Source organism: Hemitrygon akajei, chromosome 11 (assembly GCF_048418815.1).
Source record: "Hemitrygon akajei chromosome 11, sHemAka1.3, whole genome shotgun sequence".
In the NCBI taxonomy this organism is placed as follows: Eukaryota; Metazoa; Chordata; class Chondrichthyes; order Myliobatiformes; family Dasyatidae; genus Hemitrygon; species Hemitrygon akajei.
In genome coordinates this window covers 30,269,445-30,283,804 of record NC_133134.1, presented here as the reverse complement: position 1 = coordinate 30,283,804, position 14,360 = coordinate 30,269,445, and positions in this window count along the sequence as shown.

The window sequence follows — 14,360 nt, the reverse complement described above, 5'->3', positions numbered from 1 at the left end:
GACCTTCAGATTACTAGTCTGATGCCTTGCTCACTAGGCCACGCGCCAGCACCAATAGATTACAGTAGATATACAGTACATATATATTAATTAAATAAGTAGTGCAAAAATAAATAAGTAGTCAGGTAGTATTCATAGATTAAAACATCCATTCAGAAATCAGAAGGCAAAGAGGAAGAAACTGTTCCAGATTGGTTGAATGTATGCATTCAGGCTCCTGTACCTCCTTCATAAGAAATCCTTAATGATGGATACTGCCATTTTGAAACATTACTCCTTGAAGATGTCCTGAATACTATTATCTGCTTGGCAGTAAAATATCAGTCATAATGGTCCAGATCTCATGCTCAATAGATTCAATTCATGTATTTACTGCATTATTGCTGTATTCAGATAGGCTACAAATTGTGGGACAATGGAGGTGGTAATGAAGAAAAGTGTCAATGAGATTGGGTCTGGAGTCAAGGTCTTGAAGGCTTCATTGATCAGGACTGTTACTTGTGAAGGGGTGAGAGTTAGGGTTATGAGACAAGCAATCAGACCAGACTCCTGTGGAGGTAGGGAAGGTCATTTTGTTCCAGCACATGATTAGTGCAGGATCTGCTGAGAAGGGTACTGCTGGAACATTTCTGTACAGGCTTTCGGCATTAGCAGTGAGGCAAGGAAAATACAGAACTTTAAGAATGTCTCAGACTCCTTGACAATCAGGAAAGGTGGCTCTCAAACTAAAGCTGAAATAAATCACGTTTCCAGTTAAAACTTGTTTCATTGTGGGCAAATACTTCTTCGCACAACTAGCATCAAAGTATGCATTAATTTCTAATACCATGGGCTAATAACAATTGAGAAGGCAAGATGTAGATTCACTAGGAAGTGACTAAAGGGAGTAAAAATGCTTCAAAAGTTAGAGCATACTTTACATTGGACTCTGTTTCCTAAAATTAATGGACAAAATAATTAATGGTAGACTATAGTCAAAGATTACTTGTAGAATTTGCCAGTTGTGAAATTTTTAACAAAGATCTATTTTTGCAAATAAATGAATAATACCTCATAAAATAGTTGAGATTATTTTTATTGGAGAAGGGCCAGAGGAGGTTCACAAGAAATTTCCCAGTAATGAAAGGGTAAGTGTTTGATGGCTCTGGGCCTGCTCTCACTGTAGTTAGAAGAATGATGGGGATCTCATTGAAATGTATTGAATATTAAAAGCCCGAGACAGAGTGGATGTGAGAAGTTTCCTATCATGGCAGAGTTTAGCTTCAGAATACGAGGTGTCCCTTTAGAACAGAAATGAGAAATTTCTTTAGCTATAGGTGGTGAATCTGGAACTCATTGCCTCAGGCAGCTATGGAGCCGAAGTCATTGGGTATATTTAAAGCTGAGGCTGATAGATTGTTGATTAGTAAGGGCATCAAAGGTTACGGGAGCAAGGCAGGAGAATAGAGTTGACGGATAATAAATCAGCCATGATGTAACGGTGGAACAGAATAAATGGGCTGAATGAGCTAATTCTGCTCCTAAGTTTTATGGTCATTATAGAAAAGCAAAGCAAACTTTGATAAGAGACTGATATTCAACATTTGAAAGCATGGCAGAAAGGAGTACAATGGAGGACTTGTACTTAAAATTGAAAGAATATAAACAGTATGGAAATGCATCTAATTAGTTAACTCATAGCAAGATGCAATGGCCCTCTATTGCACTCATTCTGCATTTTCTGAAATACAGCTTTGAAAGTAATCAGAGGTTAAATTTTAAAGTTTTTTTTGAAAGCAGTTAACAAATGGGCACAAAATGAATAACTACAGTTCCACTTTTAAAAAGTGTTGATGTACTTGCAGGTTATCTATTGCGTAGTTTATATTATTTGATAGCACTTAAGTCACTCCAAATTGAAAAAGGATTAGCCACAGTGAATTTCCTGTTCAATTTTTAAAACTATAAATATTAAATAAAAACATGGTTGTGAGAATTTAAAGTAAAAACTTAGTGAATTCATAATGACATGGTGACTTCATTATGTACTCTTTGTCAACAGAGTGAATGGAAAACGTCATATAGTGGCAAGCACCCCTGTGGCTATCCCCGTCAACAGTAAGTATTCCATAAGTACTCCTCTGGCACTGATTCTGGCCCTATGACTCAGAGAGGTAGGGAAATGAAGAAGATGGCAGCAGAAATAGTGGACTCTACAGTTGGAGGGACAGATAGATGATTCTGTAGATGCGAAAAAAAACACGGATGGTAGTTTGCCTCCCAGGTGCTAGGGTCCACGATGTGTCTGAACTTGTCCACAATATCCTGAAGAGGGAGGGTGAGCAGCCTGAAGTGGTGTTACATATTGGTACCAACGACTTCAGTAGAAAAAGGGAGGAAGTCCTGAGAACAGAATACAGGGGGTTAGAAAGGAAGTTGCGAAGCAGGACTTCAAAGGTAGTAATCTCAGGATTGCTGTCTGTGCCATGTGACAGTGAGGATAGGAATAGAATGAGGTGACAGATAAATACGTGGCTGAAGAATTGGAATGGGGGCAGGGATTCAGATTTCTGAATATTTAGGAGCTCTTCCTGCAGGACGGGGGCCAATATCCGTGCGGGCACCTTTGCTAAAGCTGTTGAGAGTAGTTTATGGTGGCGGGGATGGAAACCAGTATGATAGAACTGAGGACGAGCCAGCAGGTTTACAAGTAGATGGTGGCTGTAATATGAATGTAAGGAAGGATAGCCAAAGACTGCAGTCAGAGCAGAGTTAAATTTTACCACAGAGACAAAATTCAAAAGGGCAAAGAATGCAGGACTGAAGGTGTTGTATTTAAATGCGCATAGCGTTCAGAATAATGTTGATGAACGCGTGGCGCATTTAGAGATTGGTTGGTATGATGTTGTGGGCATCACTGAGTCATGGCTGAAGATCATAGCTGGGAGCTTAATATTAAAGGATATCCTTTGTATTGAAAGGACAGGCAGGAAAGCATAAGTGGAGATGTGGCTCTGTTGGTAAGAGATGGAATTATATATTTAGAAAGAGGTGACATAGGGTCAGAGAATGTCGATTCTTAGTTGGTGTAGTTTCTTAACTATAAGGGTAAAAAAAACCATTATGGGAATCATGTATAGCCTCCTCAAGTAGTAACCAAGATATGAGGTTGAGATTGCAAAGGGAGCTGGAAAGGTCATGTAATAAGGGTAATGTCACAATTGTAATGGGGGACTTCAATATGCCAGGGGATTGGGAAAATCAGGCTGACATCAGATTGCAAGAGAGGGAATGTGTTGAACGCCTATGAAATTGCTTTTTAGAGCAGCTTCTGCTTGAGCCCACTCGGGGAAAGGCTATCTTAGATTGGCTTTGATTGACCATAAGACATAGGAGCAGAATTACGTCTTTCCGCCCATTCAGTTAATAGTTAAGTAGTGCAAAGAAATAGAAAAAAAAGACGTGTTCATAGGTTCATTGTTCATTCAGAAATCGGATGGAGAGGAAGAAGCTGTTCTTGAAACATTGAATGTGCATCTTCAAACTCCTGTACCTCCACCTTGATGCTAGTGTTGAGAAGAGGGAGCGTCTTGGGTGATGGAGGTCCTTAATGATGAATGGCGCCTTCTTGAGGCATCTGCTTTTGAGAGAGTCCTCTATGCTGGGGAAGCTAGTGCTCATGTTGGAGCTGGCTGAGTTTACAACTCCCTGTATATTTTTCCAGTCCTATGCAGCGGCCCTTCCATAACAGACGGTGATGCAACCAGTTAGAATGCTCTCCACGGTACATCTGTAGAAATTTGTGAGAATCTTTGGTGACATACCAAGTCTTCTCAAACTCCTAATGAAATATAGCTGGTGTCATGCCTTCTTTGTAATTGCATCAATATGTTGGCCTCAGGATAGATCTTCAGAAACTTGAGATTAAAGATGTCTTTTGATATATCCACCAGTTGGTTGGCACAGATTTTCAATTTCCTACCAGGTACACCATCAGGGCCTGATGACTTGTAAGACTTCACCCTCTTGAAAGATGTTCTGACATCGGCCTCTGAGACAGAGATCACAGCGTCATCAAATACTGCAGGGATTTGCACAAGTGCAGTTTTATTCTCCCTTTCAAAGAGTGCATGAAAGGCATCAAGCTCATCTGGGAGTGAAGCATCACAAACAATCATGATGTTAGGTTTTGCCTTGTGGGAAGTTATGGCCTGCAAACCCTGCCAGAGCTGATGTGTGTCTGATTCTGTCTCTAACTTCAATTGGAATTGTTTTTTCAGTTTTGAAATAGCTTTTCAAAGGCCGTAGCTGGACATCTTGTATAGTGCAAGATCATTGGTCTTGAACGCCACAGATCAAGCCCTCAGCAGACTGCGAATCGCCTGGTTCATTCACAGCTTTTGCTTTGGGTATGTCCTGTATGTTTTTGAAGGCACACATTCACCCACACAGATCTTGATGAAATTGGTTGCAATTGTGTTGTATTTATTCAGATTCAAAGATGAGTCCCTGATATTCAAAGATGTTGTCCTGTCCACTAACTCAAAGCAGCCCTGTAAGTGCTCCTCTGCTTCCCTTGACCATACCTTCTTGGTTTTCACCACTGGTGCTGCGATCTTCAGCCTCTGCCTATACGCTGGGAGTAGAAGTACGACCAGGTGATCGAACTTTCTGAAGTGTGGGCCTGGGGAGGCACGGTAAGTGCTCTTGATGGTGGTATTTCACTGACAGTCAAATGCATCTTATGCATCAAATCAAAACAGCAGGGATTGTGCTGAGCAGCCCGCAAGCATCACAGCGCCAACGTAGCATGCCCACAACTCACCAACCCTAACCATGCATCTTTGGTACTTGAAAGGAAACCGGACTACCCAGACGATATCCACTCAGTCACAGGGAAGACGTACAGATTCCTTACAGGCAACGGTGGGAATTGAACCCTGATCGGTCATCGCTCGCGCTGTAATAGCGCTACGCTGACCGCTATGCCACCATGCCGCTCCTTTTCCAAAATGACATGCACTGTGGTCAAACTGGCGAAGGAGAATGAGAAGCCTGAAGCTTGTTCCAATTTGTATTGTTCAAATGAAGGAAAAAGCAGCCAGGAATTAGTAATATGTTGAGCAAACTACTTTTGTTTTCAGAATTTCTGAATGCAAATATGCTCTATTTTCCCCCTAGAGCCACATCACTGAGTTCTGCCGCATTGCCGACCTCCTCTCCAATAGCTGTTAATGAAAGATCTCTTGCTGAGACACGATGCTTAAAATGTCCTGTTGTGGTTGCAGGCATGCATTGCTGCTCAACTGTTTATATCATGTTGCTTTCTGGTGTAATCTGTATTCTAAACACAGCTGCCTATTCAGCAGAATATTTGTATGAGGTCACCAACAAATAACAGCGAGTTAAATGCTGTAGCTTATGGATGGGAACTTAAGAGGTGATGACATGTTTAATTTAACAGGAATACAACATTTGCAATGACCATAGGGCCTCACTATGCAAGAGCCTATTGAAGGTGACCTGGTTAGAGTGCCCTCTAAAGGCACCATCTGAAGTTTCTGTCATCCGCAGCAAAACAATACTGTAAGCATGATTACCTACCATGAAACAGATGGCTAGAATGTAGCACTAAACACTGGGGCTCAGGGAATAACTCATAAACTTGGTGGTGTATTAAATGCAGGGTAGCTAATTCTGTCAGCAAAGTGCATTCGTTATTCAAAGTTGAAAGCAAAATTTATTACCAGAGCACATACAACCCTGAGATTTTTTTTCCTGTGGACATACTTAACAAATCTATAGAAAAGTAACTAAATGGTAAACATCAGGAACCTTAAACTGTAAACAAACTGTGCAAATGCAAATAATAAATAAATAGCAATAAATAATGAGCATGAAATAAACAAGATAAAATTGTCCTTAAGTGAGTATAGTTATCCCCTTTTGTTCAGGGGCCATAGCTGTTCATAACCTGGAGGTGTGAGTCCTGAGGCACCTGTACCTTCTACCTGATGGCAGCAGTGAGAAAAGAGCATGGCCTTGGGTGGTGAGGATCTTTGATGGATGCTGCTTTTCTAAGGCAACGTTTCATGTAGATGTGCTCAATGGTTGGGAGGGTTTCACCTTTGATGTACTGGGCCGAATCCTGTACCTTTTCAACACACACAACATACTGGAGAAACTCAGCAGGCCAGGAGAATCAATGGAAAAAAGTACAGTCGAGGTTTCGGCCCGTAACGTCGACTGTACTTTTTTCCCATAGATGCTGCCTGGCCTGCTGAGTTCCTCCAGCATTTTGTGTGCGTTCCTTGGATTTCAAGCATCTGCAGATTTTCTCTTGTTTGATCCACTACCTATTGTAGGATTTTCTGCTCAAAGGCATTCGTGTTCCCATACCAGGCCGTAATGCAGCCGGTCAGCGCACTTTCCACCACACATAGATAGAATTTTGCCAAGATTTTTGATGAGATGCCAAATCTCCGCAGTCTGCTGAGGAAGTAGAGGCACTGTCGTGCTTTCTTCGCAATTATATTTATAAGATGAATCCAGGACAGGTCTTCTGAGATAGTGACACCCAGGAATTTAAAGTTACTGACCCTCTCCACCTCTGATCCTCTGATGATTACTGGCTTATTGTCCACTGGTTCCCTCTCCTGAAGTCTACTATCAGTTCCTTGGTCTTATTGACATTGAGGGAGAGGTTGTTTTTATTACACAACTCAGCCAGATTTACAGTCTCCCTCCTGTATGCTAATTCATCACCATCTTTGATATAGCCCACAATAGTGGTGTCATCAGCAAACCTGTATATGAAGTTGAGCCACACAGTCATAGGTGTTAAGCAAGTAGATTGTTATTGCAGCAGTTCAGAATCAAGCAAGGTTCAATTTTATTAATTTAATACTTTAATTCGGGTTTCTAAGAAGCTTGGATCATTTTTATGGCATGAAAGTATATATTATTTAAAACTAATGAATATTAATGATGATACTTAGCCATTGAAGAAATATGCCTTACATGTAAGTAAAACAAAGGACAGATGCTTCAAGGAACTCTTATTGCAAGTGCTTTTGAAATTAGTTTACCAACTAATGATGTTGTGATACCTATTGTTAAACAAGTAATGACTATTATTCAAATAATAGTATTGAAACAATTTTTCAGGAATGAATACGATAGCTATTATTTTACATATAATTGGTTTGTGCACATTTATATAGCCTGAGAGATGTAAATTCAAAATATTCCTAGAATTTATTATTTTCGCTTTATAATTGTTTATCTTGTTCATGTTAAGTGCTGTAATTATCTCTGCTTGATTATCCCTTGTTGAACAGCATTATATGCTTTAAGAGGATTGGCAATTCCAATTTAGCATCTAGTTTTACATGGCAACATGATGCTGAGGTTGATGTGGGTTTAAAAAACAAGCAGAATCAAGTAGGCTGGAACACTGATCTTTTCAGAGTAAAATGAAACATCTTAATTTGTTTCCCATCATAGTGCAAAATTCATTCACTTTGTACCTTCTATTGCTTCCAAAGCTAAATATCTCCATGATTTCAGTTATAAAAGAACACAATTTAAAATTAAAAATTTAATGTTTCTGACAAGTTCAGCATGTATTCTACAAACCCCTTCTCACTACCCCCAAATTGATCTTAAGATTATATCTGCCATTCCCCCCACACCCTCACCACCCCACTACCGAACTCACAGATACACTCTCATCCTGCACTGTTCACTTTTTGTACTTTATTACTGCTGTTTTACATATTTACACAACTGCTTGTTTTATTAAAATAGTGCTAGTAACATTTTACTGTCTTACTTAAACATGAACATCACATTTTATGTCTGCCTGTCAAGCCATGCCACTCAGGGACTTGAGCTAATTTTAGTTTGTGACTGTACTTGCTGGACTGTAACTAGAGTGAGCAACACACACAAAATGCCGGAGGAACTCAGCAGACCAGGCAACATCTATGGAAAAAAGTATGATCGACGTTTCAGGCCGAAACCCTTCAGCAGGACAGGAGAAAAAAAGCTGAGGAGTCGATGGGTGGCAACTAGGAGGCAACTTGTGCTGGAAGTCAGAGCATAGATGCTCGGTGAAGCAGTCTCCCAATCTACGTCGGGTCTCACCAAGGCCACACTGGGAGCACCGAACACAGTATATGACCCCAACAGAATCAGGCGAAGTATCACCTCACCTGGAAGGTCTGTCTGGGGCCCTGAATAGTGGTGACAGAAGTGGTGTAGGGACAGGTCTAACACTTGTTCTGCTTGTAAGGATAAGTGCTAGGAGGGAGATCAGTGGGAAAGGATGAATGGATAAAGGAGTTGCATAGGGAGCGATCCCTGCGGAAAGCAGAAAGTCGGAGGGGGGAGGGAAAGATGTGTTTGGTGGTGTATATTGGTGAGAACCGACACACTGTATATCAGTGTGACCCAATGTAGATTCGCTGAGCATCTAGGCTTCATCCACCAGAACAAGTGGGGTCTCCTAGTGGCCACCCATTTTAATTCTATTTCCCATTCCTATTCCGATATGTCCATCCATGGCCTCCTCCACTGTTGTGATAAGGCAAATCTTAGGTTGGAGGAACAACACCTTATATTCCCTCTGGGTAGCCTCCAACTTGATGGTATCAACATCTATTTCTCAAATTTACTGTAGTGCCTCCACCCCCCCACCCCGCTTCTCCATTTTCCATCCTCTTTACTCTCTCTCTCATGTTATCTCCTTGCCCATCCATTGCTTCTCTCTGGTGCTCCTCCCTCCCCCAGTGTTTCTCTCTCTCCTCCCCCACCTTTCAAATCTATGCCTCACCTTTTTTTCTCCAGCCCTGCCCAAAGGATTTTGGCCCAAAACGTCGACTGTGCTTTTTTCATCAATGCTACCTGGCCTGCTGAGTTCCTCCAGCATCTTGAGTGTGTTGCTCAGATTTCCAGCATCTGCAGACTTTCAGAATCAGAATCAGAATCACATTTATTATCACCAGCATGTGTCCTGAAGTTTGTTAACCTAGCAGCAGCAGTTCAATGAAATACATAATATAGAAGAAAGAAGAAAAAAAATAAATACATAAATAAGTAAATCAATTACAGTATATGTATATGGAATAGATTAAAAATCATGCATAAAAACAGAAACTATATGTATTAAAAAAGTGAGTTAGTGTTCAAGGGTTCAATGTCCATTTAGGAATCGGATGGCAGAGGGGAAGAAGCTGTTCCTGAATCACAGAGTGTGTGCCTTCAGGCTTCTGTACCTCTTACCTGATGGTAACAGTGGGAAAAGGGCATGCCCCGGGTGCTGGAGGTCCTTAATAATGGACGCTGCCTTTCTGAGACACCACTCCCTAAAGATGATGTCCTGAGTACTTCATAGACTAGTACCCAAAATGGAACCAGCTAAATTTACAATCCTCTGCAGCTTCTTTCAGTCCTGTGCAGTAACCCCCATACCAGACAGTGATGCAGCCTGTCAGAATGCTCTCCACGGTACATCTATAGAAGTTTTTGAGTGTATTTGTCAATGTACCAAGTCTCTTCAAACTCTTAATGAAATATAATCGCTGCCTTGCCTTCTTTATAACTGCATTGATATGTTGGGACCAGGTTAGGACCTCGGAGATCTTGACACCCAGGAACTTGAAACTGTTCAATCTCTACATTTCTGATTGCTCTATGAAGATTGCTATGTGTTCCTTCGTCTTACCCCTCCTGAAGTACACAGTCAGTTCTTTCGTCTTACTGACTTTCGTCTTTTGTTTTCTCTTGTTTGTAACTAGACTTTTTGTGCTGTGTGTGACTAGTCACTCAGCCACCACCTTATTAGGTACTGTACACCTCTTACTCGATAATGCAAATATCTAATCAGTAAATCAAGTGGCAGCAACTCAATATTTAGAAGCATGCAGACATGGTCAAGAGATTCAGTTATTCAGACCAAACATCAGAATGGGGATAAAATGTGATCTAATTGACTTTGCCCGTGGAATGATTATTCATGCCAAATGGGTTTGTTTGAGGGTTTCCATGCAGAGTTTACAGAGACTGGTGCAAAAAACAGAAAGTATCCAGTATGCAACAGTGCTGGGAGCAAAACTATCTTGTTAATGAGAGAGATCAGAGGAGAACAGCCATGCTGGTTCAAGCTGATAGATAGGTGACAGTAACTCAAATAACTATGTGTTATAAAAATAGTGTGCAGAAGAGCATGACATTGGACACTGAAGTGGATGGGACAGCAGCAGTAGGCCACAAACATACACTCAATGGCCACTTCATCAGATACAGGAGATACCCAGTGGAACAATGCTTCATTGAGCTGTATACATGTTTACAGTTGAATAACAATAAATTTGAACTTAATTTAATGTTTAATTTTTTTTTATTTATTGAGATACAGTGAGGACTAGGCCCTTTTGGCCCTTCGAGGCACACCACCCAGCGATCGCCTGATGTATTCCTAGTCTAATCATGGGGCAATTTACAATGACCAATTAACCTACCAACCGATACATCTTTGGGCTGTGGGAGGAAGCTGGAATGCCTGGAGAAAACCCACGTACAGGGAGAACGTACAAACTCCTGACAGACAGTGGCGCCTTCTTGAATCACAAAACACCTCCTGTATGCGTACTTATGGAACTTAAGGATTTAGATGCAGTGATGATGATGCTGGAACAGCAATATACTTCTAAGCCAGTCCGGTTTGCAAATTGAGGAGAATCTGAAAGTGGTTAGTTCCTTTTCATTTGTTGTCCTAGTTCTTCTAGGTAGTGGAGGAGCCGGGCTTGGGAATTGTAATTGAAATATCCTTGGCAAGGAACTGCAAAACAATTTAAAGATAGTAGGTACTACTGCCGTGGCCCACCAATGGTGGAAGGAATAAAGGTTCAAAATGTCAGATAGGATGTCAGTTAAATACACTGGTTTGTTTTCAGATGTCAAAGTCAGAATTGAGTTTATTATTATAAGCAAAAGTACATGTGTATGCACAGATTCAATAAAACATTTAGTTGTAGCAGCATCATTGGCACGTAGCATCGTATAAACACACTCACAAAAAAGCACAAATTAAGCATAAATAAAACACAATTTTTACAAGAAAGAACACAATTAGGACAATAGAATTCCATTTTAGTACAAAGTAATCATAATCATAACTAGTGCCCAACTCTAGTGATTAGTGTTCTGTTTGGTTCAAGAACATACGTTGAATGGAAACAGATGTTCTTGATCATGGTAGTGTGGGACTTCAAGCTTCTGAACCTCCTGTCTGATGGTAGCTGCAAGAAGATGGAATGGTCTCAATGATGGTAATGTTTGATAATTGATGTTGGGTTCTTGAGGCAGTGCAGCCTGTTGATATTACAGATGGTGGGGAGAGATGTGCCTGGAATGTATTGACCAGAGTACTGCTCTTTACAGTGCATTGGATGTATTGAACTGTTCAAGTGTTGTTGGAGCTGACAGGAAAACAGAGTTCCATCACATTTCTGACACAATTCATTGAAGATAGAATGACATTGGGAAGTGAGAGAATGCTCAGTCTTTGACCTAGCTTTTATAGCTGCGATATTTATGTAGTTAGTCCATTTAAGTTTCTAGCCAATGGAGATCCATTAGGATGTTAATGACAGAGCATTACTATTGAATGTCAAGGGTAGGTGGTCAGATTCTTAAGTTGAATATGATTATTGACTGGTGCTTGTGTGCATGAATGTTATGCCAATTATGAGATGCTGCTTGAATGACTCAAGGTCTTACTATTTTCAGGCATGTGCTGCTTCATTTTTCTGCAGGGTTGCACATAGAATTGAACAGTCAATAGTCAAACATGCTGAAAAGAAGATTATTGATAGACCAACTGTAGATGATTCGTCCATGTACACTGCTTTGTGGCGATGTCCTTGGCTGAGATCACTGATCTCCATAAAGCACCACCATCTTCTTCTATGTGCAGTGTAACTCAGGTGAAAGGGAGTTTTAATCTTGTAGTTTTATATGAAGTCCTCTTTTCTAAACTTGGTCAAATCTTGCTCTAATGCCAATGGGTGTCACTTCAAATAAAGTATACCTCATACTTCACTAAATTCATTTTTTTTCAGTGCACTAAAAACTCATTGTTGCCAGCTGTGTGAAAAAAATGTGTCCTCAGGTCCCCTTTAAGCCTTTTCCTTCTAATCTAAAACCAATGCCCTCTAGTTTTTTGACTCACCTGACTTGGGGAAAAGATGGTGATTGTCTATAACAAGGTCACCCCTCAGCCTCCTTCCCAGCCTATCCAGTCTGTTACTATACCTCAAGCCCACCAGTCCCCGGAACAGGTTGCCAAAGGAAGTGGTAGAGGTGGGTGCAATTACAATGTTTAAGAGATGTTTAGATAGGTTCATGGACAGGAAGGGCTTAGAGGAATAGGGACCAATTATAGTCAAATGAAAATAGCTCAGGAAGGCTGGGACGGATGAGTTGGGCCAAGGGACCTGCTTCTGTGCTGTATAACTCTCTGACACAGACAATAGAGAATTTAGTATGCTCATAAGTCTAACTTCCATTGAGTAAAACTAACTCATTTGGCATTTCTGAGAAGCATTGCATTCCATGTGGGCTGAAAACATGTGGAATAAATTGAAACTATAAATCTTCAATTCTTTTGAGTCCGTTTTTGCCATTTAAAGTTGAATATAACATTCTACAGCAAAGAATTCAATCAGTTAGTTAACCTGATTTGTTCAATGAATGGTAGTATATATTGGAAAGTCTATTTTTGTATAAAATACTCAGGAAACTACCGGTATTCTTTGGTTATTCTGCAGTTGCTGTGAAATATAGTCCATTAAACTTACGTTCTATAAAACGGACCTTCAGCAGTGTTTTGAAATAAAATCCTAGTAAAAATCCACTATAGCTAAGTGTTGCTGTTCATATATAAATGAGGTATATCTACTTCTAATAAAATTCATTTAATATGTCTTAAAACTCCAAGACACTGAAAATATGACTGTACTGAAATACGCTGTACGTCTGGCATCGTAGATATGTACCCGCATAGACACAGCATCTTCACTCTGTGCATTATTCACAGTCAGAGTCAGTGAAAAGGGAGGTTCATCACAACACAGACTGTTGGTGACTGGAATCCTGCACTTTCATGTTGACATCTGCATTTGGTAGGCAACATAATAGAATTTCTCACTTGCTTTTCTTACATAATGTCTTCTAAATTCATGCATCTTTTTATCCAGAAAAAAAGTTAATTTCAAAATAAAAATGAAAATTCTAATTAAATTTATTATCAAGGTTTGTATATGACACTGTATGACACTATACACTATATGACCTGAGATTTGTTTTTTGCAGGCATTCCCAGAACACAATCAATGAAAAAAGTACATAGAAACAAAAACTGAGAATCAATGTGCAAAAGAAGACCAATTGTGCAAATACAAAAACACATCTTAATAAGAAGCACAAGTAGAAAAGTAAAATAATAACATTGAGAACATGAGTTGTAGAGTCCTCAAAAGTGAGTCCACAGATTGTGGAATCAGTTCAGTTTTGAGGTGAGTGAAGTTATCCACACTGGTTCAAGAGTCTGGTGGTTGAAGGGTAATAATTGTTCCTGAACATCTTGGTGTGGGACCTAAGCCTCCTGTTCCTCTTTCTGTTAAACACAATTGTGAAAACATGATATACCTATAAAAATGAGTAAACAATGTAGTTCTAGATCTATTGGTTTGCCCTAATTTCACTTTGAATGCTTTAATTTCCTTGATCTGGATTTACTACTTGTTTCACTAATAATCTTTCAATCCATATTTGCAAACTGACTCATGTTCTTATTGCATTGGACTGCAAATGAAAGCTAACAGGGCTATAAATCAGAAAACATGTTGCACAGAGTACGTAGCAATCATTCTTACAGAAAGCAAAATACACAGCTGTTCAATGAGCTACATTGTTCCAGGCTGATATCAGACACTGGCTTCCGCCCAGCTCCTTGCTGGCAGTGTCCTCAGGGAGATGAACGAAAGGGCTATTGTACTAATGAATTTATTTCATTTATTTCATTTATTTCTACTAAGAATTATCTGCTTAGTGATTTTTTTTTAAAAAGATTTTTATTTGCAAATTCTGGTGAATCCAGTGACTTATGTTCTACCTAATTTCTATTCAATATCTCAATATATAACCAATATCAATACAAATGAAGCATTATGGAAAATTATTGGTAAATAGAGTAAAATGATTAATTATTACACTGTGGATATCTGGTCCTAAAATTTTATATTACATACCCAACGATATTTATATAAAATATTCATCAATATCCAAACCATCATTACTTCCTCAACTTTTCGTTA